Raw genomic sequence first — 11,122 nt, 5'->3', positions numbered from 1 at the left:
TTGAGATGGGGCAGTATCATTTAGAAAAAGGCTTTGACACCAAGTAGACCTGTATTTGAATCTCAGATATACCAGTTATTATTGACTTTTGAATATATTAATTATTCTAATAAATTTATGGAACAAATTGATCTCAAACCTTAACATGACCCAGAATCACCTAGAAGGCATGTTGAAACACAAATTGTAGACACCATTCCAAGAGCTTCTGATTCAGTAGGTTTGTTGTTTGGCCCAAGAAGTTGCATTTCTATTTTGTTTCCATGTAAATATGGCAATGATGCTGGTCTGAGGACCATACTTTTAGAAGCACCAGGATACATTATGTGCAATAAATTAGGTTCAGATGGTTCCTGAGTTAGGCCAGAGTTTCCGTATTTGTAAATGGGAAGAATACTGACTTGCAAGATTTTCTGTGAAGATTAGAGATATTGTGTAAATTCACCCAGACCTTAATGGATGGTCAATAAATAGTAGATATTATTCTCCAGAATCAGACAGCCCTGGATTCAAGCTTAAGTGCTGATTGTTGACTGAATGATCCATTATAAACTCCATAACCTCTCAAAACATCATTTATTTGTAATGTGGATGCTATGGTCTTACTTGTATCCCGCCCCCCCCCAAATTCATATGTTGAAGTCTTAACTCCAATGTGACAGTATTTGGAGTTGGGGTTAGGGGGAGATAATTAGGCTTTGGTGAAGTCATGAGGGTGGCACCTCATGATGGGATTAGTCTTCTTATGAGAAGAGACCAGAGAGTTCACATCCTCTCTTTCTCCACCACGTGAGGACATAGCAAGAAGGTGGTCATCTGCGAACCAGGAAGAGAGCCCTCATCAGTCTAAATGGCTGGCACCTTGATCTCATTCTTCTCCAGAACTTTGAGAAATTCCTGTTTTCAAGCCATTTTATGTATTTTGTTATGGCAGCCTAAGCTAATGCATATAATGCCTACCCTGTAAATTAGGGATGTATAGATGTGTGTGTGTGTGTGTGTGTGTGTGTGTGTGTGTGTGTGTATACACACATAATGCTATGTGTACAGCACTTGGAACAGTGCTGGCTGGCTATCTGTAATAGGAGGAAGCTAATGTGTATTAATGGTACTATTTAATAATTGCACTCATCATTGTGCCCTGGCTTCCAATTCCTTTGCAGGATTTCTCCTCATGTTAACTTTGCTAAGAACTCCTCAAATCTGATGGTAAAATTGTTGTGGAGTGAGAATTGTTGAGGGCTAATTTACATCATTGCCTTTCAACTTGGTTGCTACAGATCAATTTCTGTCCCACATCTCATCTTTGGACCAGCACATATTTATATAAGAACAATACTATCAACCTTCTTTCTGAGTTCAGCCTATCCAAGAGAATAAGTCCTCTCACGTGGCTCATTTTCTGGTGACGTTCCTTTTGTCAGAGCACAGTTGTCTCCTGGGTGGTATCTTGCACATGTGTTTTCCATTAAAGTAGCAACTAAAGAGTGGCAGCTGTGAATCTTTTCTGGCTGGAGCTCATGTTCCGTTTTCTTCTTTTGCAATTAGCCTAGGGTGGAAGGTTTTGAAGGAAGGGAGGGGGAGGTTTATTTGTGAATTGAAAATTGGACTTCTTACATATGACATTGGGTTAAATTGCTCAAACTTAGCTATGATGAAAACTTTCCCTCAGTTCTTCCTCTCTCATTAAAATTTCCTCGTTTAAAAGTAGATTCCTCAGGCTTTACATTGCTACAACTTTCAAGCATCTAATTTTGTTTAAAACATCATGTTAAAGTATTAAAAACTTGATTGATGCCTTAAAAGTGAAAAGAAAGAAAACGAAGTCAAATGCTTCTGATTATTTTAGGGACAATATTTCATCATGGTGAGTAACATTGTTGTAATCACCTAGATGTGAATGAGCAAGCTATCAGGGGGTCGCTTTTAACTGGTTTTAGTAGTTTACTTGTGAAAAAGATATTGTGTGCAGCCACTCTGGAAAAGGTTGGGGAGTTTCTTATGAAGTCAAACATACATGTACCATGTGACCTAGTAATTCCACTCCTAGGTATTTACCCAAGAGAAGTGAAAGCTTATGTTCACAACAAACCTTGTACACAGATTTTTATAGCAGTTCAATTAATAATTGTCCCCAAACTGAGAAAAACTCAAGTATCCTTCAGTGGGTGAATGGATAAAGAAACTGTGATACATTCATACAGTGGAATACTACTCAGCAGCAAAAAGGAGCAAATTATTAAGAGAGGCAACAATTTGGATGAATCTCGACGGCATTTAGATGAGTGAAAAGTTTCATTAGATGAGAACAAAGGTTATATGACATTTTTGAAGAGATAAAACCATAGTGACAGAGAACAGACCAGTGGTTTGCCAGTGGTTAAAATTACTAGTTTATAAATTAGTGGCACCAGAGAATTAAGGGGGTGATAGAATTGTTCTGTACCCTGAAGAGCAATGGTGGTTCTATGTCTCTATACATGTACTAAAATTCATAGAACTATACATCAAAACAAGTCAATTTTACTAAGCTAATTAAAAAGAAAAAAGATTGGGTGCCTGTGTGGCTCAGTTGGTTAAGCGTCTGACTTGGGCTCAGGTCATGATCTCATGGTTCATGAGTTTAAGCCTTGTGTCAGGCTCCATGCTGAAAGCTCGGAGCCTGGAGGCTGGTTTCGATTCTGTGTTTCTCTCTCTCTCTGCACCTCTCCCACTCATGCGCTGTCTCTCTCTCTCTCTCAAAAATAAAAAATAAACATTAAAAAAGAAAAAAAGATTGGTGGTTGGGGGGAAAGACATTATGTCTTTTTCAGGAATACAAAAGACTGTCCCAGTGTGCTATGCAGTGAGGTATTTAAGTGTGTATTGATTTGAATCTGTTATGGAATTACTGTACAGGTAAGAAATGTCACAAAGAGATTTATTTTTTATTACTACCCATAATGAAGGGAAAAAAAAGGATAGGTTCAATTTTACCCATAGTTTCACGTAAAACAACGGAAAATCATAAGACAATACAATGAGTTAACAATACTCATAGATTGCTTTTTGAAATCTCCAATCCTCACCAATTATTAACTTTCTGATCTTCATTGCATTTTCAGCATGAATTGCATCTGGATTCTGAGATGCTCGAGATGGGAAGTAGTTGGGTCAAAAGTGGGAGTTCACTTTCCTTTATACTGTACATCAGCTCTTCATAGCCTACCATCTGAAACTAATTTGTTTTGTGTGATTTATTCCATAAAGTTGCTGGAATAAACAAGGCATGCACAGCTCCTCAGATGTGTATTCAACAGGGACTTGCTTGCTGTGTATGATTTTTAGCTTTCTCAGAGCTTTCGGAAATACCATCCAGCACATGGGATGTCATGTGGGTTCTCAGAGGGCCTATGATTTATTAAACTAGGGTACTTGTGTGTGTGTGTGTGTGTGTGTGTGTGTGTGTGTGTGTTTAAAATCTGTGATTGATATGATATGGGCCATGGTCTCCATTCCCAAATTGTTCGTAAGTCCAGTTCAGTGAATTAATAATGGGGAACAGACTCGTCCACTCTATGTCTCTGGTCCAAATAAGCACAACAGGATTGGGATTGTTTAGTTAAACAGATGAGAAATTACAGCATTGTGGTCTGTCACTTGCCTCCTAAGGAAATGAAAGGTTACCTCAGATGGTACATTTTCCATGGTGGCATTTGGTTGCTGGGTGTGCCCGACTTCTGTGATATGGACACAAAAGGATTTCACAAAGTTTCTCAAACCCTTCCACCTCCCATTCTTACTGCCAGTAGCTTTTCTAAGTGATGGCATGATAGAGAGGAATAAATCACAGTCCTCATGGACCTCACAAATTTCTTCACAGTCCTTGTAATGTAAGCAAGTCCTTATCACACTACACATTCCAAACTGCATTTTGCCTCTTTTAAAGAAAGACTATAACAGGACAAATATGGGCAACATCTAGTGCTCTTTTCCCCCTAAATCCATATTTTTTGTCCTCATAATAAATCCAAGCATTACTTAAATATTTCCCTTCTGAATCCATATGCCATCATTGTCACTTTAAGATAGAGAGTATGAATAGTATGAATAATCACAGAATATCTTAGAATGCTCTTGTCAGTCCTAGAACTATACATTTGAGTTTCTCCATGTAGAAAAGACTCCTCTAGAAATCTTCTGGCATAAGGTCTCTCTTGCTTTATGATCTTAGAGGTCATCAGTCTTTATGTTATGCAAAAGTATTTTGGGGGCATCTTTTTAAAAAATTTTTAAATGTTTATTTATTATTGAGATACAGAGAGACACAGAGCGTGAGTAGGGGAGGGGCAGAGAAGGGGGGGAGACACATAATCCGAAGCAGGCTCCAGGCTTTGAGCTGTCAGCACAGAGCCCGACGTGGGGCTTGAACTCACAAACCACGAGATCATGACCTGAGCCGAAGTTAGGTGCTCAACCAACTGAGCCACCAAGGCACCCCTGGAGCATTTTTTATACACCAGGCACTGTTCTAGCTATTGAATAAATAAGACAAAGTCATAGGCTTGTTGGAGTGAGGAAGAAATAGAGTTGACAAGGAGATAAAACTAATTTCAGAGTGTGTGAAATGCTAGGAAGGAAATAAGACATACCTAAGAGTGAGTGTGATTATAAGGGTGGGGAGAATGCATTACTTTAGAAAACAGGTGGTCACGGATGACCTCTTTGAAGAGGTCACATCTGAGCTGAGTTTGGAAATAAGAAGCCAGCTGTGTAAAGACTGAAGGAATAACATTCTAGAGCAGGTTGTTTAATCCATTAGGCACTATTCTCTTCATGTTTGAGATAGGGGGATGGGAATTGCCTCTCTTACATTTTACTTAATATTCCACCTAAGGAATTACTTCCTCTCCTTAAAGCCTTGGGATGGGTGTTTTTGGAGATCCTAGTATCCAAGAGAATATCCACTTCCACCAGGGCACTGAAGTCAGAATTCTGTGAAATCAGAGGTTGCTGTAGTTCCTGCTTCTGTAGCTGGTCACAGGCCTATGTTGATAATCATAACATCAATTCCTTACTCTCTGCCAGAACTTTGGCTCATCAGGAATTTTTACCTGGTGGAGCAAATCAAATGTTTGCACCTAGAGAATAAAAGTCCCTGGTGGTCTTGTCTTTATTGGGTCACCACTATTTCCACTGACCAGTATTTCTGTGTTTGGGAGTACTATGGTGTATTCCAATGAATCCCTGGGTTCTAGACATAACCTTTCTTGCCCCTACTGTGTAGCAGCAACCCAATTTCCCCTTGGTAATTGAGGCCAATCACTTTGGACAGTACAAAGAAGTGCCTGTTGGTGTAGTGGTTTAAAAAGCTCACAGGAGTCTCAGTTAATAGAACTGTGTTTGAACATTAATTGTTTCTTTTCCTTCCCATCTTCTGCCACATTTGAAGAACACTGGTGATGACTAACTTTGCAATTTAGGTTCGAGGTAGGTGTAACTGAATTGACATCATACCCAGCGTCAATAAAATGGGTACAGGATCTTCTGTTTCAAGGTACATGCGTTTTTCATACAGATAAAGGACAGAAGAGAATGGTGAGGAAAAACAGTGATGAACTGTACTGGAAATTTTGCATTTACCTTTCCATACATACTTTTTACTCTTCTGTGTACCAGTAGGCTCACCTCTCAGACTATATAATCTGGGCTCTTTTGCCTTTTGTCTTCCAGGTGAGTTTAACCAATGGGAAACACTAGATGGAGCTCAAAAGGCAAGAGGAGGAAAGAAGTTAGAATATTTTTTTTTGAACTCCCACACCCATCTAGGCTATGATTTCATAGAGACTTTTTCTCTCTGCCTTAAGACATATATATACTTGTCAGTGGCGCCTTTCTTAGGGCCAATTCTGGTGACCATTCTTTCTACTTTCATCCCTCTACGACTAGTGGTATTGGATCTCTGCTACTGCCACAGTTAAAAGTCCTTGGGTCCTTCAAAGACTCTAAGTCCTTTAATCCTGTCTAGGCCTTTGTGAAGTTCCTTAAGTTACCTTTTAGAGTGTCTATCAGGTTTCTGCTGGAACCTGGACTCCTAAATACAGGGAACAAATTATCTGGCATAACCTGGGAAGGGTAGGTATTAATTAAAACATGCAAAGTAGGCAGCAGTAATCAGCATTTATTGTATTGCAGTTAATGTGAAGTTGAGGATTTTTGGCAGGGGAATCATGCCCCTTGTTTCTCTACTCCTCTTCAAAATATTTATTGTTCATATGTGTATGGAGGTTCTCTCAGTTGTGGTCAAGCCTCATCTCTAGGTAGCCAAGAGCAATGACATCATTACATATATTTGAATTATATTCTGTATTTTAAAAATTGAGGCATAACTGACATATTATTTTATATTAGTTTTAAGTATAAAGCATAATGTTTCAATATTTATATATATTGCAAAATGATCACCACAGTAGGTCTAAGTCATGCCCCCTCCCTTTTTTAAAATATAATTTATTGTCAAATTGGCTTACATACAACACCCAGTGCTCATTCCAACAAGTGCCCGCCTCAATGCCCATCACCCACTTTCCCCTCTCCCCCAAACCTCATCAATCCTCATTTTGTTCTCTGTATTTAAGAGTCTCTTATGGTTTGCCTCCCTCCCTCTCTGTAACTATGTTTTTTCCCCTTCCCTTCCCCCATGGTCTTCTGTTAAGTTTCTCAAGACCCACCTATAAGTGAAAACATATGATATCTGTCTTTCTCTGACTGATTTCACTTAGCATAATACCCTCCAGTTCCATCCACATTGCTGCCAATGGCAAGATTTCATTCTTTCTCATTGCCAAGTAGTATTCCATTGTCCCCCCTCCCTTTTTTAATGATTATTCTGGCTATCTAGGGAGAAAATGGCTTTTAGAAATACACACACACATAATAGTAATAAAGTAATAAACGAATAATTATTATGTTAATAGCTAATATTTGAATGCTTATTTTATCCCAGACATTGTTTTAAGCACTTAAATGTATACTCTTCTCTCATCATCATAAGCTCCTCATGAGTTATTATTTCCATTTTGGAGATGGGAAAACTGAGGCACGTGAAGTCAAGCCACTTTCTCAGTAATACTCAGTAATTAGTGGAACATTCCGACTCTAGAGTCTTTACTCTTAACAATTAAGCAGTGTCTCCCCGGGAATGGAAAGGGGGACCTGGAGGAAGTTTTTACAGAAATACAGGAGACAGGGGAACTTGGACTATGATGGAAACAGTAGTAATGATGAAGGTTGTCAGATATGGTCTATAGTTGGGATTAGCTGGAGGGAATGATACAGAGAGGGGTCAAAGTGAATCCTAGCATCATGACTTGAGCAGTTAGACAGATGCCAGTGCTTTTAGCTGAGATGGTGAAGATAGGCAAAATGCAAATATATGAGTTCAAAAAAATAATTTATGTTCTGGTGTGTTAATGTAGTCCATCAAAATGGGGATGCCCACTACATTAGGGTTCTCCAGAAAAATGAAACAAAAAGTATCTATCTAATCTATCTATCTACCTACTGAGAAAGAGAGAGCTTTTTATAAGGAATTGGCTCACATAATTATGAAGACTGAGAAGTCCCTAGATCTATAGCTGGCAGGCTAGGGATCCAGAAGAACCAATGGTGGAAGTTCCAGCATGAGGGCAGAAGACTGATGTCCCAGTTCAAGGGAGTCAGGCAAGTGGAGCTCCCCCTTTCATGTGAGAAGTTCAGCCTCTTTTTTTCTATTCAGGCCTTCAATTTATTGGATGAGGGCTACCCTCTTTACAGAGGGCAATATACTTTACTCAGTCTTTTGATTCAAATGTTTATCTCATCCAAAAATATCCTCACAGACACACCTAGAATACTGTTTGACCGAATATGTAGATATTCTGTAGCCCAGTCAAGTTGACACATAAAACTATCACAGTCCACTCTTTGTCATCTTAGCCACCCAGCAGCATCTCCTTAATCCATACTTAATCTCCAAATAAATATAATAACAAGGTTATCATTCCACCTAACATGATAGGACTATCCTGCATATAACCCAAAATGCACAAATCCCTTCCCCAGAAGAAGGAGGTCTTCGAGTAAAGTCTACTCTTCTTGATATTCTTTAACTTATGTACTATGATTTAAAATTAGCAATACTTATATGATAATGGAACAAGAGAGAAAACAAAGATATTTGCTGTGTATGTGTGTGCACACACATACACAAACATACTCATTAAAAATAAGGAGAACCCCTCATGACAATTGCAGTGTTCATTCCTGTAACTGGTTATGTGGCTAACCTGGTATTTATAATTTCCTTTTTCTCCTATCCATTCTGTATTCTCTGCCTTCAGGAAGCACCTCAGCTGATCATGGTTCTTTACCTGGTGGGGTGATCCAAATCTTCACACCTAAAGGGTCTGAGCCATTGGTAGTCTTGCCTAGATTGCATTGTTGTAGTTTTCCGTTGACTTTAACCATGGGGCATGGCAATAGTAAAAGACACACTAAAGATCTCCTGTTTTCCAGATATACTCTTCCTTTCCTTCACTGTGGAGTAGGAGCCCAATTTCTCCTTGGGAGTGAGGATCAATAACCCCAATCAGCCCAGTAACTCTCTTCTTTGTCTGTTGAATCAGTGGCATGAGATGTTCAAAGTGGCTGGGCAAGAGTCTTAACTTTCAGTTCAATGGAATCACTGTTGTGTCTCCTGGTGGAAGCATTCTTCCCTTTGGAACAAAGACCTCTAGCTTAAGGTCATGGGAACAGGAAACAAAAGTTGTGCTAGTGAGTTGCTAGGGGTAAAAGTGAGTGGTACCACTCCCATTTCCCCCCCTTGATTCCTGGACCTGCAAATCCTGGCTATGGGAGAAACAATACCATATATGGATGCTGATTTAGAGTATATACAGTCTTCTAGAGAACCTTGCCCCAATCCTACAAGGTATTACCAGCTGATGTTGTAACTGAGTCTTCAAAAGGCCATTCCACCATTCTGTCAGGAAAGCTGTTTTGGGATGGTGGGAAACATAGTAAGACCACTTAATTCTATGAGAATAGGTCCATTGTTATAATTCTTTGTGAAATGAGTTCCTTGCTCAGAAAAAATGCTGGGTGGGGTAATATGATGGTGGATAAGGCATTCTATAAACCCATGCACATAGTAGTTTTGGCAGAAGCATTGCATGTAGGGAAGGCAAATATATATCCAGAGTAAATGTCCATTCTAGTGAGAACAAAATGCTGCTCCTTTCATGGTGGAAGTAATCCAATGTAATCAACCTGTCACCAGGTTCTGGCTGATCACCCTAGGCAATGGTGCCATCCTGGGAACTCAGTGGTGGTCTTTACTGCTGACAGATTGGGTACTCAGCAGTAGCCAGATTGGCCATGATGAATGGAAATCCATGTTGCTGAGCCCATGCAAACCCTGCATCCTTGCCACCATGGCTACTTTGTTTATTAGCCCATTGGAGGATGAAAAGAGTGGCTGGAGAAAGTGGTTGACTGTTATCCATGGAATGGGTATCTGATCCACTTGATTATTAAAATCCTCTTTTGTTGAGGTCACCCTTTGGTGCATATTCACATGTAACACAAATATCTTCACGGTTGTTTTGCCCATTCAGAAAGGTCTATTCCCATACTTCCTCCCCAAATTTCCCTGCCACCAGTTTCCAAACCCTTGACCATCCAGCCAAAACATTGGCCACAACCAATGAATCAATGCATAATTATATTTCTAGCCATTTCTTCTTCCAAGCAAAGTGAGAAACTAGGTAAACTGCTTGAAGTTCTGCCCACTGGAGGATTTGCGTTCATTGCCATCCTTTGAGATATCCCAGAAAGAGGCTGTACTGCTGCAGCTGTACATTTTGGATAATGTCTACCTATCATGTAGAACAACCTGTAAACCGGGCCTGAGTCTTTTCTTCCTCTGTCAACTGGTCCTGGAGAACTCTTCATGAGGCCATAGGAGCAGGCTGGGAGAGAAAAGGCAGTGTAGCAGGAAGGGGGACCAAGGGCATTTGGGCCACTTCATATAACTTACTTGTGTCTTTAGAGCCTGCTTAGGCCACATCACATATATGCCTCTTCCATTTGATAATGGAATGCTACTGTGCATGCCCAACTTTATGGCATGCTAGATCAGATGACACTCACTTTTTGAGGGGCATCTCAGGTCACATGATAACTTAGTGGTCCATGGTAAAGCATTCAGTCTCCACTCAGGCCCAGTATCAGGCCAAGATCTGTTACTCAAAGGAGAATAGTTATTTGGTGAGGTTGGTAGGGTTTTGAACCAAAATCCTAAGGGTCTGCACTGTGACTCACCTATAGAGACATGCCAAAGGCTCTGAACAACATGCTTATCTAACATTCCAAGCCCCATTGAATCTGTGGACCATATGGCCCAAGTGGAAGAGCCGCTTGCACAGCAGCCTTGTGCTATTGCAGTCTTATCTTGGTCTGGTCCCTGCTCAAAATGAACAGCGTTTTCAATTACTAGTAAATGGGCTTAAGTATCACATCCAAAAGAGGAAGATGTTGTCTCCAAAATCTAAAAAGGCTCACTGGCATTGTGCCTGTGCATTGTTGTAGGAGGGTCCAGATACAACTTACCTTCACCTCAGAAGAGCTTTCTTGACATGTAATATACTAGCAAATCCCTAGAAATTTCACTGCAGTAAAAGTCTCCTGAATTTTTTTCAGGCTTATTTTCTACCTTCTGACAAGTAAATATCTTATCAATAAGTCTAGATTAATTGTTACTACTCATTTACTAGGGTCCATCAGCATAATGTCATCAATATAATGGACCAGTATGATATTTTGTGGAGGTAAAGGTGATCAAAATTTCTGTGAACTAAATTATGGCAGAAGGCTGGAGACTTGATATATCCCTGAGGTAGGATAGTGAAGGTGTATTGCCAGCTTTACCAGCTGAAAGAAAACTATTTCTGGTGGTCCCCATTGGCAGGTATGGAAAAAAAGCATTTGCCATATCAATAGCTATATACTAGGTACCAAGGGATGTGTTAATTTGTTCAAACAATGAAAACACATCTGGTACAGCACTTGATCAAGCTTGAAATAATCCAGTCATTCTTCTAGA

At 39.8% G+C, this 11,122-nt stretch overlaps 1 long non-coding RNA gene across 1 annotated transcript in view; it reads right to left on the bottom strand.

Moving 5' to 3' along the window:
• Window positions 1-1,204: 1,204 nt before the first annotated feature.
• The window catches only part of LOC121016269 (uncharacterized), a 30,451-nt gene continuing 20,533 nt past the window's right edge, over window positions 1,205-11,122 (bottom strand). The window contains exon 5 of the long non-coding RNA XR_005784200.1: window positions 1,205-1,549. This is a non-coding gene — a long non-coding RNA (uncharacterized LOC121016269). The remainder of the gene's footprint in view (window positions 1,550-11,122) is intronic.

This window comes from Herpailurus yagouaroundi, unplaced genomic scaffold (genome assembly GCF_014898765.1).
Source record: "Herpailurus yagouaroundi ecotype Mexico unplaced genomic scaffold, PumYag 210, whole genome shotgun sequence".
In the NCBI taxonomy this organism is placed as follows: Eukaryota; Metazoa; Chordata; class Mammalia; order Carnivora; family Felidae; genus Herpailurus; species Herpailurus yagouaroundi.
Note: the sequence above shows the minus strand (reverse complement) of the source record. Positions and strands in the feature narration are given on the sequence as shown.